The sequence below is a fragment of the Triticum dicoccoides genome, chromosome 1B, assembly GCF_002162155.2.
Source record: "Triticum dicoccoides isolate Atlit2015 ecotype Zavitan chromosome 1B, WEW_v2.0, whole genome shotgun sequence".
NCBI lineage: Eukaryota > Viridiplantae > Streptophyta > Magnoliopsida > Poales > Poaceae > Triticum > Triticum dicoccoides.
In genome coordinates this window covers 443,800,056-443,813,491 of record NC_041381.1, presented here as the reverse complement: position 1 = coordinate 443,813,491, position 13,436 = coordinate 443,800,056, and positions in this window count along the sequence as shown.

Sequence of the window (13,436 nt, the reverse complement as noted above, 5' to 3'; positions counted from 1 at the left end):
CCGAGGCCATGCAGGATCCCATGCAGATCGACGTGGGGGTGTTGGAGGTAGTGTGGGGGTGGTGCAGGATCAAGTCCAGCCGAACGCTGAAAATGGGAAGGGGGGAGGGGTACTTTCAGGAGAATGAAGGGGAGGGAAAGCATGAAGGCAACCGAGGGGGGAGTGCATATCTTGGGCGAGAAGTGGGGGATGGAGCAGATGGATGTCGCTGACCAGGATGAGGAAGGGAGGAAGAAGTTACCGAAGGTGACTGTTGAAAGAGGTGATTCACACCATGACCAGAACGCCGGGCTGCAGGTACAGCCTGGCGGCCAGCAATGAAGATCATCGCCTGGAATTGCTGGGGTTTGGGAAATGGCCCGGCAGTTCGCGGTCTTCTGGCGCTCTAGAAGAAGGAGGATCCCGGCATTCTTTTTTTGTCTGAAACCCACCTAGATAAAAGAAGAATGGAAACGTTTCGAGGGAAGTTGGGAATGCCACATATGCTAGTGAAGGATTGTGCTGGGAAGAGCGGCGGTCTGGCTTTATTCTGGAGGAAGGGAGTGGATGTGATGCTTAGATGGATGGGGAGAATGCATATCGATGTCATAGTGCAGGAGTTACAGGAATATACGGCGAACCCCGCATGGAAAAGAAGGTGGACACCTGGAAACTATTGAGGACACTAAATCACCAGGCGAGCCCCCCGTGGGTCGTGCTCGGTGATTTCAACGAGATCTTGTTCAACCATGAGAAATAAGGAGGCGTACCTAGAGGGCACTTGATGATGCATAATTTCCATGATGCTTTGGAAAGTTGTAATCTAAATGACCTCGGCTTCGAGGGGGATGTGTTTACCTGGCGCAATAATAACTTTCATGTTGATGGTTACATTTCGGAGCGTCTAGACAGGGCAGTGGCTTCCCAAGCTTGATGCGCTCGCTTCCCATACTATAAAGTGGTCAACGGGGACCCGCATCATTCGGATCACAGGCCGGTCATCTTGTGGCTAAACGGCAGTAAGGGTCCAGGGGCCAGGCTGAGCAACAGGCAACACAAGAGGATCGAGGCGCGCTGGCTCCTTGAGGAGGGGTGCGATGACATAGTGAGGGAGGTGTGGGAGAAAGCGCAAGGGCCATTGGTGGCGAGCAGGCTGGGGGTAGTCAACAGAGCCCTCCATACATGGAGCCGTGATGTTCTGGGTGATCTCCAAAAGAGGGCTTGCAAGCTAAAGGAGGAACTTGAAGCAGTCCGTCGCCAACCAATATCCCAAGCACAACTCCGGAGGGAGCTTACCTTGAAGTACCAAATGGAGAAACTAGAGGATCAACTTGACCTGGTGTATCGCCAACGAGCACATGTGGATTGGTTGTCGAAAGGTGACTGGAACACGAAATATTTCCAGGCCTTTGCATCGGAGAGGAAGAAGAAAAACTGGATCCATACTTTGAAGAGGGAGACGGGGTGGAGGTGTCGGGGGAGGAGGGGTTGAAGGCCCTCATTACTAACTATTTCTCTAACTTGTTTACCCCCATGGCTGGTTCAGAGGCGGCGGAAATTCTAAACCATATAGCACCAAAAGTCACGGCCCAGATGAACGATTTTACGCTAGCGGAGTTCACTACAGCGGAGGTCAAAGAAGCTTTTGATAGTATTGGGGACCTCAAAGCACCGGGGATGGATGGCCTCCCGGCGATCTTCTATAAACACTACTGGCAATTGATTGGTGAGGATGTGGTACGTGAGGTTTTACACGTGTTACAAGGTGGCAGTATACCGGAGGGATGGAACGACACACTCGTGGTGCTGATCCCAAAGGTTCAAAACCCAAAAAGATTGAAGGATTTACGCCCGATTAGCCTATGTAACATAGTGTATAAGCTTGTGTCCAAGGTGCTTGCTAACCGGTTGAAGAGCATTTTGAGTGAGATTATATCCCCAAACCAGAGCGCCTTCGTCCCGAGCAGGCTCATCTCAAATAACACAGTCCTAGCTTATGAGATGACGCATTACTTGAAGCGGAAGAGGACGGGCTCGACACATTTTGCAGCATTAAAGCTTGATATGAGCAAGGCATATGACAGAGTGGAATGGTCCTTCATGGAGAAAATTATGCACTGATAACCCACAAGTATAGGGGATCAATTGTAGCCTCTTTCAATAAGTAAGAGTGTCGAACCTAACGAGGAGCTAAAGGTAGAACAAATATTCCCTCAAGTTCTATCGACCACTGATACAACTCTACGCATGCTTAACGTTCGCTTTACCTAAAACAAGTATGAAACTAGAAGGACTTTATAGGTGTTTTTGGATAGGTTTGCAAGAATATAAAGAGCATGTAAATATAAACTAGGGGATTTTTAGATAAAGAAGCAATAAAGTTAGTATAGCGAGTGTGGAAAAGTGGTGGTAGGAGTTGCGAAATTGTTCCTAAGCAATTGACTACTTTACTAGACCGATAGCAAGTTTTATGTGGGAGAGGCCACTGCTAGCATGTCATCCCTGACTTGGAATTCTATGAACTTATGATTGGAACTATTAGCAAGCATCCGCAACTACTAACGTTCATTAAGGTAAAACCCACCATAGCATTAAGATATATTGGCCCCCCTTCAATCCCGTATGCATCAATTTCTATGCTAGGCTGAAGCTTCTATCACTCTTGCCCTCTAATACATAGTCCTATCAACATACAACTAACCCTATGGTGTGATCCACGCGCGCGCTCATATGATGGGCACCAAAGGACAGTAATAACCCACAAGTATAGGGGATCGCAACAACTTTCGAGGGTAGAGTATTCAACCCAAATTTATTGATTCGACAGAAGGGGAGCCAAAGAATATTCTTAAGTATTAGCAGTTGAGTTGTCAATTCAACCACACCTGGATAACTTAGTATCTGCAGCAAAGTATTTAGTAGCAAAGTAGTATGGAAGTAACGGTAACAGTGGCAAAAGTAAAGATAGCGGTTTTGTAGTAATTGTAACAGTAGCAACGGAAAAGTAAATAAGCGAGGCACAACATGTGAAAAGCTCGTAGGCATTGGATCAGTGATGGATAATTATGTCGGATGCGATTCCTCATGTAATAGCTATAACATAGGGTGACGCAGAACTAGCTCCAATTCATCAATGTAATGTAGGCATGTATTCCAAATATAGTCATACGTGCTTATGGAAAAGAACTTGCATGGCATCTTTTGTCCTATCCTCCCGTGACAGCGGGGTCCTAATGGAAACTAAGGGATATTAAGGCCTCCTTTTAATAGAGTACCGAACCAAAGCATTAACACATAGTGAATACATGAACTCCTCAAACTACGGTCATCACCGAGAAGTATCCCGATTATTGTCACTTCGGGGTTGTCGGATCATAACACATAATAGGTGACTATAGACTTGCAAGATAGGATCAAGAACTCACAATATTCATGAAAACATAATAGGTTCAGATCTGAAATCATGGCACTCGGGCCCTAGTGACAAGCATTAAGCATAGAAAAGTCATAGCAATATCAATCTCAGAACATAGTGGATACTAGGGATCAAACCCTAACAAAACTAACTCGATTACATGGTAAATCTCATCCAACCCATCACCGTCCAGCAAGCCTGCGATGGAATTACTCATGCATGGCGGTGAGCATCATGAAATTGGTGATGGAGGATGGTTGACGATGACGACGACGACGAATCCCCCTCTCCGGAGCCCCGAACGGACTCCAGATCAGCCCCCCCGAGAGAGATTAGGGCTTGGCGGCAGCTCCATATCGTAAAACGCGATGAAACTTTCTCTTTGATTTTTTTCTCTGCGAAACGGAATATATAGAGTCGGAGTTGAGGTCGGTGGAGCTCCAGGGGGCCCACGAGACAGGGGGGCGCGCCCAGGGGGAGGGGGCGCGCCCCCCACCCTCGTGGACAGGGTGTGGGCCCCCTGGTCTTGATTTTCTTTCGCTAGTATTTTTTTATTTTCCAAAAGTTATCTCCGTGGATTTTTCAAGTCATTCAGAGAACTTTTGTTTTCTGCATAATAAACAACACCATGGCAGTTCTGCTGAAAACAGCGTCAGTCCGGGTTAGTTTCATCCAAATCATGCAAGTTAGAGTCCAAAACAAGGGCAAAAGTGTTTGGAAAAGTAGATACGTTGGAGACGTATCAGACAACAACATAACCACAAGCAAGTTAAACCAATCATAGCAATTCACCAATTACCGATAGGACAACGAAAATCTACTCAGACATCATAGGATGGCAACACATCATTGGATAATAATATGAAGCATAAAGCACCATGTTCAAGTACAGGGTACAACTGGTTGAGGGAGAGTGGACCGCTGAATATAGATGGGGGAAGGTGATGACGATGTTGGGGAAGATGACGGAGGTGTTGGTGTAGATCACAGTGATGATGATGGCCCCGGCGGTGTTCCGGCCCCACTGGGAGAGAGGGGGAGAGAGCCCTCCTTCTTCTTACTCTTCCTTGACCTTCTCCTTAGATGGGATAAGAGTTTCCCCTCTGGTCCGTGGTCTCCATGGCGTGGGAGGGGTGAGAGCCCCTCCGAGATTGGATCTGTCTCTCTGTCTCTCTCTGTTTCTGTGTTCCCAAATTCTGCCCTTTCACCGTTTCTTATATTTCCGGAGATCCGTAACTCTGATTAGATTGAAACCTTCAACACGATTTGTTTCCGGATATTAGCCTTCTTGCGGCAAAAGAAGAGCAACAACCGCCTTACGGGGTGTCCATGATAGTCAGGGGCGCCCCCTGCCTCGTGGGCCCCTCGAGCATCGTCTCGCGTTGATTGTTCTTCCCAAAAATCATAAATATTCCAAAAATATTCTCCGTCCATTTTTTATCCCGTTTGGACTCCGTTTGATATGGGTTTTCTGCGAAACATAAACCATGCAACAAACAGGAACTGACACTAGGCACTGGATCAATATGTTAGTCCCAAAAATAGTATAAAAAGTTGCCAAAAGTATATGAAAGTTGAATAATATTGGCATGGAACAATAAAAAATTGTAGATACGACGGAGACGTATCAGCATCCCCAAGCTTAATTCCAGCTTGTCATCAAGTAGGTAAACGATAAACAAGGTAATTTTTGATGTGGAATGCTACCTAACATAATCTTGATCATGTAATCTAATCATGGCATGAATATTAAGACACGAGTGATTCAAAGCAATAGTCTATCATTTGACATAAAAACAATAATACTTCGGGCATCCCAACAAGCAATCATGTCTTTCAAAATATCAATGCTAAAGAACGCTATCCCTACAAAATCATATAGTCTTTTATGCTCCCTTTTCATAACACAAGGTACCTCTCATGCCCATCCCGGTGTCAGCCAAACAATTGGTTCATACTTTTTAACGCGCTTCAGCTTTTTCAACCCTCACGCAATACATGAGCGCAAACCATGGATATAACACTACAGGTGGAATAGAGTATGACGGTGGAGGTTGTGTGGAGAAGACAAAAAGGGAGAAAGTCTCACATCGACACGGCTAATCAACGGGCTATGGAGATGCCCATCAATTGATGTCAATGCGAGGAGTAGGGATTGCCATGCGATGGATGCACTAGAGCTATAAGTGTATGAAAGCTCAAACTGAAACTAAGTGGGTATGCATCCAACTTGCTTGCTCATGAAGACCTCGGGCATTTGAGGAAGCCCATCATCGAAATATACAAGCCAAGTTCTATAATGAAAATTCCCACTAGTATATGAAAGTGATAACTCAAGAGACTCTCTATATGAAGAACATGGTGCTATTTTGAAGCACAAGTGTGGTAAAACTATAGTAACATTGCCCCTTCTCTCTTTTTCTCTCATTTTTTTATTTTCCTTTTTTATTTTCCTTTTTTTATTTTTTGGTGGGCTTCTTTGGCCTCTCTTTTTTATTTGGCCTTCTTTGGCCTCTTTTATTTTTCATAAAGTCTGAAGACTCATCCCGACTTGTGGGGGAATCATAGTCTCCATCATACTTTCCTCATTGGGGCAAGGCTCTAATAATGATGATCATCACACTTTATTTACTTACAACTCAATATTACAACTCGATATCTAGAACAAAGATATGACTCTATATGAATGCCTCCGGTGGTGTACCGGGATGTGCAATGATCTAGCATAGCAATGACATGAAAAAATGGACAAGCCATGAAAACATCATGCTAGCTATCTTACGATCATGTAAAGCAATATGACAATGAATGCTCAAGTCATGTATATGATGATGATGGAAGTTGCATGGAAATATATCTCGGAATGGCTATGGAAATGCCATAATAGGTAGGTATGGTGGCTGTTTTGAGGAAGATATAAGGAGGCTTATGTGTGATAGAGCGTATCGTATCATGGGGTTTGGATGCACCGGCAAAGTTTGCACCAACTCTCGAGGTGAGAAAGGGCATTGCACGGTACCGTAGAGGCTAGCAAATTGCGGAAAGGTAAGAGTGAGTATAATCCATGGACTCACATTAGTCATAAAGAACTCATATACTTATTGCAAAAGTTTATTAGCCCTCGAAGCAAAGTACTACTACGCATGCTCCTAGGGGGGAGGTTGGTAGGAGTTAACCATCGCGCGCCCCCGACCTTCACGCAAAGATAAACAATCAAAATACAATGCGCGCCAATTTGGTTACATAGTTAGGAGACCATACATGCATGCTTCGGGAATCACAAAGCTTAACACCAATATTCTTACTAAACACAACCATTTACTAGAACCTCCCACATATTATCATCTCTATATCACAAAATTGCAAGGAATCAAACATATCATATTCAGTGATCTACAAGTTTTATGTAGGATTTTATGACTAACCATGTGAATGACCAATTCCTGTCATCTCTCTAAATAGATATAAGTTAAGCAAGAGAGTTTAATTCTTTCTACAAAATATATGCCCACGCACTAACAAATATAAGTGAAGCAAAAGAGCATTCTACAAATGGCGGTTTTCTATGTGAAGAGAAACATGCAATCCAAACTTCAAATGATATAAGTGAAGCACATGAAGCATTCTATAAAGCCATACTCAAAAGATTTAAGTGAAGTGCAATAAGCATTCTATAAATCAACCATGGACTATCGCAGACCAGCATGGTGCATAAAAGAGAAGTGAAAACTAAATGCAAAAGATGCTCCAAGATTTGCACATATCGCATGAACATAACGAATCCGAAAACATACCGATACTTGTTGAAGAAAGATGGGATGCCTTCCGGGGCATCCCCAAGCTTAGACGCTTGAGTCTCCTTGAATATTTACTTGGGGTGCCTTGGGCATTCCCAAGCTTGAGCTCTTGCCTCTCCTCCTTTTCCTCATATCGAGACCTCCTCGATCTTCGAACACTTCATCCACACAAAACTCAACAAAAAACTCGGTAAGATCCGTTAGTATAATAAAGCAAGTCACTACTCTAAGTACTGTGGCAAACCAATTCATATTTTATTTTTGCATTGTAGATACTGTAATATAACTTTTCCATGGCTTAATCCACTGATAGAAACCGATAGTTTCATCAAAACAAGCAAACTATGCATCAAAAACAGAATCTGTCTTAAACAGGACAGTCTGTAGTAATATTCACATTCACCATATTTCTGGTACTCCGAAAATTCTTCAAAAATTAGGAAAAATAAAAAACATCGTATAGAAAGACAGTGCAAAAAGTTTCAGAACCATTTGACGTTCCAGTAAAAAATGTAAAATCACGCACTACAGCCAAAGTTTCTGTCCCGCACCGCACAAACCAACAAGCAATCTAAACATCCTAAAGGAAAACCTTGGCACATTATTTTTATAATACAATAGAATTTTACAAGGGGATAATTATTTTTGTTGAAAAGTTTCTATAATCAAGATTCACAAAGTTTCCGTGAGCATGAACAAAGTTCAAGGAGCTCCCTCACTTCAACAATGCTTGTATTTCTCAGTTTCACTTTCCTTTTTGAAAAGTTTTGGGTTCTCCTCTTTATTTTTTTGTTTTTAGACTATATAAAAGCACAACAGAAATAAATGACTCTCTAAAACTTTCAAGTTGTCTCCCTGAAAGCGCTTTCTTTAAAGCCATTAAGCTAGGCATATAGTGCTCAAGTAATGGATCCACCCGGATCCCAAGGTATATCAAAGCCAATTTTAATTAACAATGATTTGTAATTTAGTAGTGAGCACAAAGTAACATATATCATGCAACATCGAAGTCTAACTCTCTTCCTATGATCGGCATGTCATAAAAGAACAATTCATGCACACATAGTAAAGGCCAATGCATCGTATAAGCAGTTTCTTGCAATTTCATCATATTGGAAACATAGAGAGGTCGAGATATAGTTGCTCTCTCATAATAATTGCAAGTAGGAGCATCAAGCACGTGCATATTATATCTATCACAATCATCATGTTTAGTAGTAAAATGCAGCCCATCAATATAATCCTTAATAAGGGTAAACTTCTCCGATATAGTGTAGTAGGGAGAATTCAAAAAGATAATAGGACTATCATGCGTGGGTGCAATAGCAAAAATTCATGTTTAACATAAGGAACTATAGCAAGTTCATCTCCATAAGCATAATTCATATTGGTATCTTGACCACAAGCATAGCAAGCATCATCAAAAAGGGATATTTCAAAAGAATCAACGGGATCATGACAATCATCATAGCAATCATCCTTCGGTAAACACGAAGGGAAATTAAACAATGTATGAGTTGAAGAGTTACTCTCATTAGAAGGTGGGCACGGGTAGCTAATCCTCTCTTCCTCCTTTTGTTCTTCGCTCTCCTCATCATCTTTTTCATCCAATGAGCTCACAGTTTCATCAATTTCTTCTTCCATAGACTCCTGTAAAATATTAGTCTCTTCTTTGACTGCGGAGACTCTCTCAATAAAATCATCAATATCGGAATTTAATTCATAATTCTCATAGCAATATTTAAGTATAGCAAAATTTTCAGGTCTGTAAACAACATCATCAAGATTTTCACACTCTTTAAACAAAGATTCAATTTCATAAGCACCCATAAAAGCAACGAATTCTTCTATTTGTTCCACATCATAGTAATCATATATACCATTAGCATAAGAAGCCAAAGTTTTATCATCATTGAATTTGCATGAAAAGGGAAGGTGTGGAGCCTTCATCCTAGAGCAACAAGTATAATCATATCTCAAGCATAGTTCCCGAGCATACCAATGCAACATATGAATTTGATCCCATAATAGTTTCCCTTTTTGAGTCAAGCGATAATCCCTAAAGTATTCACGTTGATCCAACGTGTCTCCCATTACATAATTGAATGGGGTTTTCTCAGGATTATTAAAGTAGTGCATAATATTTTTCACATAACCAGCCTCGAGGGTTTTAGGAGGTTCCCCATCTCCATGAGTAGCAAGTACAACTATTTTTTTTGGTATTTTGTGTTCCATATCCATAACTAAAGATAGAGAACAACTTAGAACAACAAATAGAAATTACTTAGTTATAAAGCAAACAAGAGCGCACGAGAATATTCACCACACGCTATGACTCCCCGGCAACGGCGCCAGAAAAAGGTCTTGATAACCCACAAGTATAGGGGATCAATTGTAGCCTCTTTCGATAACTAAGAGTGTCGAACCCAAGGAGGAGCTAAAGGTAGAACAAATATTCCCTCAAGTTCTATCGACCACCGATACAACTCTACGCACGCTTAGCGTTCGCTTTACCTAAAACAAGTATGAAACTAGAAGGACTTTGTAGGTGTTGTTGGATAGGTTTGCAAGAATATAAAGAGCACGTAAATATAAACTAGGGGCTGTTTAGATAAAGAAGCAATAAAGTTAGTATAGCGAGTGTGGAAAAGTGGTGGTAGGAGTTGCGGAATTGGCCCTAAGCAATTGACTACTTTACTAGACCGATAGCAAGTTTTATGTGGGAGAGGCCACTGCTAGCATGTCATCCCTAACTTGGAATTCTATGCACTTATGATTGGAACTATTAGCAAGCATCCGCAACTACTAACATTCATTAAGGTAAAACCCAACCATAGCATTAAGATATATTGGTCCCCCTTCAATCCCGTATGCATCAATTTCTATGCTAGGTTGAAGCTTCTGTCACTCTTGCCCTCCAATACATAGTCCTATCAACATACAACTAACCCTATGGTGTGATCCACGCGCGCGCTCATATGATGGGCACCAAAGGACAACAACATAACCACAAGCAAATTAAACCAATCATAGCAATTCACCAATTATCGATAGGACAACGAAAATCTACTCAGACATCATAGGATGGCAACACATCATTGGATAATAATATGAAGCATAAAGCACCATGTTCAAGTAGAGGGTACAACGGGTTGCGGGAGAGTGGACTGCTGAATATAGATGGGGGAAGGTGATGACGATGTTGGGGAAGATGACGGAGGTGTTGGTGTAGATCGCAGTGATGATGATGGCCCCGACGGTGTTCCGGCGCCACCGGGAGAGAGGGGGAGAGAGCCCCCCTTCTTTTTATTCTTCCTTGACCTTCTCCCTATATGGGAGAAGGGTTTCCCCTCTGGTCCATGGTCTCCATGGCGTGGGAGGGGCGAGAGCCCCTCCGAGATTGGATCTGTCTCTCTCTCTCTCTCTCTGTTTCTGCATTCCCAGATTCTGCCCTTCCACCGTTTCTTATATTCTCGTAGATCCGTAACTCCGATTGGATTGAAACCTTCAACGCGATTTGTTTCCGGATATTAGCTTTCTTGCGGCAAAAGAAGAGCAGCAACTGCCTTACAGGGTGTCCACGAGGGTCAGGCACGCGCCCCGTGCCTCGTGGGCCCCTCAAGCATCATCTCGCGTTGATTCTTCTTCCCAAAAATCATAAATATTCCAAAAATATTCTCCGTCCGTTTTTATCCCGTTTGGACTCTGTTTGATATGGGTTTTTTGTGAAACATAAAACATGCAAAAAACATGAACTGGCACTGGGCACTGGATCAATATGCTAGTCCCAAAAATAGTATAGAAAGTTGCCAAAAGTATATGAAAGTTGAATAATATTGGCATGGAACAACCAAAAGTTATAGATACGACGGAGACGTATCATGCACCAGTTGGGTTTCGCACGGAGGTTTGTGGCTCTGATCATGAAGTGTATGAGCATGGTGCATTTTTGTTTTAAGATCAACGATTGGTGCACGGACACAGTGGTTTCGGGGCGTGGCTTGAGACAGGGGGATCCGGCCTCCCCGTACCTGTTCTTGATCTGTGCGGAAGGGCTCTCGGCTTTGATCAATCACACGGAGTCTATGGGTCTCATCAAGGGTATAAAGATTGCCCCAACTACACCCGCGGTTACACATCTCTTTATTGACGACTCGCTGCTGCTTTTGGAGGCATCGGAGGAAAATATGACCACAGTAAACGAGTTATTGGAGGTGTATGAAAGAGGCTCAGGTCAGACGATTAACAGAGACAAATCTGCCATCCAATTCAGCCAGAATACACCGCACTAGAAGAAATAGTCCTTGCTTCATGTGCTAGGGCTACGAGGAGAGGGCCTCCAAGGGAAGTACCTAGGTCTTCCGAGCTATGTGGGAAGATCACGCCAGGCCTGTTTTGAATACATCCGGGACAAGATCTGGGAGCTGCTACAAGGGTATAAGATCAAGTTGTTGTCAAAGAAGGGCAAAGAGATCTTAATTAAAACAGTGGCCCAAGCCATCCCCACCTATGCTATGGCATGTTTTGACCTGACAAAGGGCCTATGTGATGATATCTGCACGATGATATGTCGGTTCTGGTGGGCAAACCAAGATGATGAGCAAAAGCATCATTGGGTCAGCTGGGAGAGGATGACGCTACCAAAAGAGCAAGGCGGTTTGGGCTTGATGGACCTTCACTCCTTTAACATCGCCATGCTAGCCCGGCAGGTTTGGCGCCTATTTCAAGCACCGGACTCCCTCTGCGCCCGGGTCCTACGAGCTAAGTACTATCCAAATGGTGATTTGCTATCTGCAACTCCGACCCCAGGCATAAGTTATGTATGGCATAGCATTTTGCAAGGAATTCAAGTGGTGAAGGAGGGCATGGTATGGCAAGTGGGAGATGGCCAACAGATAAGCATCTGGCATGACCCTTGGCTCCCCGCGGGCCAAGTACGGTTCCCTAGAACCCCTTGCGGTGCCACCCTTGTAACCAAGGTGTCTGAACTCATCGACCCGATCACTTTCACTTGGGATACGCAGCTTGTGCAACAAACTTTCTATGTACTGGATGCCGATGTGATCCTGAAGATCCCGATCTTTGAACATCACGAGGATTTTATGTCTTGGCAATTTGATAGCAAGGGGTTTTTCTCTGTCCGGTCAGCCTATAGGATCCACACTGACATGCTCCAGAGACAACACACTCGGCAACAGGGGGAAAATTCATCAGACGTGGAAGAGGACAGGGCGATGTGGCAGAATCTATGGAAGGTCCGATGTCCAGGAAAGATCCATCATTTTATGTGGTGGCTCGCCCATAATAGCCACCCTCTGCTGAGGAATGTCGAGCGCATTGGGGTCCAGCTCATGACCGATTGCGTGGTTTGCCACCGGTTACAGGAAGATGGAGGACACCTCTTCCTGTGATGCAAGGAAGTACGGAAGATGTGGCGTGCAACAGGCTTAGAGGAGACTCGTCAGAACTTGCTCATGTGCCAGTCGTCGCGTCAGCTCCTAAGCAAAATCCTGTGCTTGCCGGAAGACGAAAAATTGCACACCATTTGCCTCCTTTGGCTTTGGTGGACGGAGCGGAACAAGGCTAATCACCAGGTCCAAAGAGCGAATACCCAGGAATTCAGTTTCATGTTGGCCAAGCACATTGCAGAGTGGAGACTTTTCTTTGCAGAATAGGGCAAGAGCTGCACAAAACCAAAGCCGTCCTGGTCTCGCCCGACCGTGGACGTTGTCAAGATAAATGTGGATGGGTCGTTCGAGCCTGGGTCTCGGAAGGCGGGGTGGGGCTGCATTGCCTGCGATCACACGGGTGAGGTCATGTTTGCTGCGGTCGTAAATCTTACCAACATGAGCGAAGCCCTGCATGCGGAAGCCAGCGCGTTGTTGCATGCGATCCAGAAGGCCGAGGAGCATGGCATGGGGCGGGTTGTCTTTGAAACAGACTATGTGGGACTCCAACAGGCAGTTACAACTTCAGCCCTGGACCGCACCCCGCTTGGCACCCTGTTCTATGAGATCAAGTTCCTCCTCCATCTAGGTTTCATTGAGTGGTCCGTGTCCTTCTGCCCACGAGTGTGTAATGCACCTGCTCATGAACTAGTGACTATTGGTAGACGGGACGACAATGCTGATCACCAAGTGTGATCGGTAAACCTCCCTAGAGTTGTAACCGATGCAGTGACCGCCGATTTGGCTGGCCCATGGTGATCTTTGGAATGCAAGGTGTTCCAGTTCAAAAAAAAGACG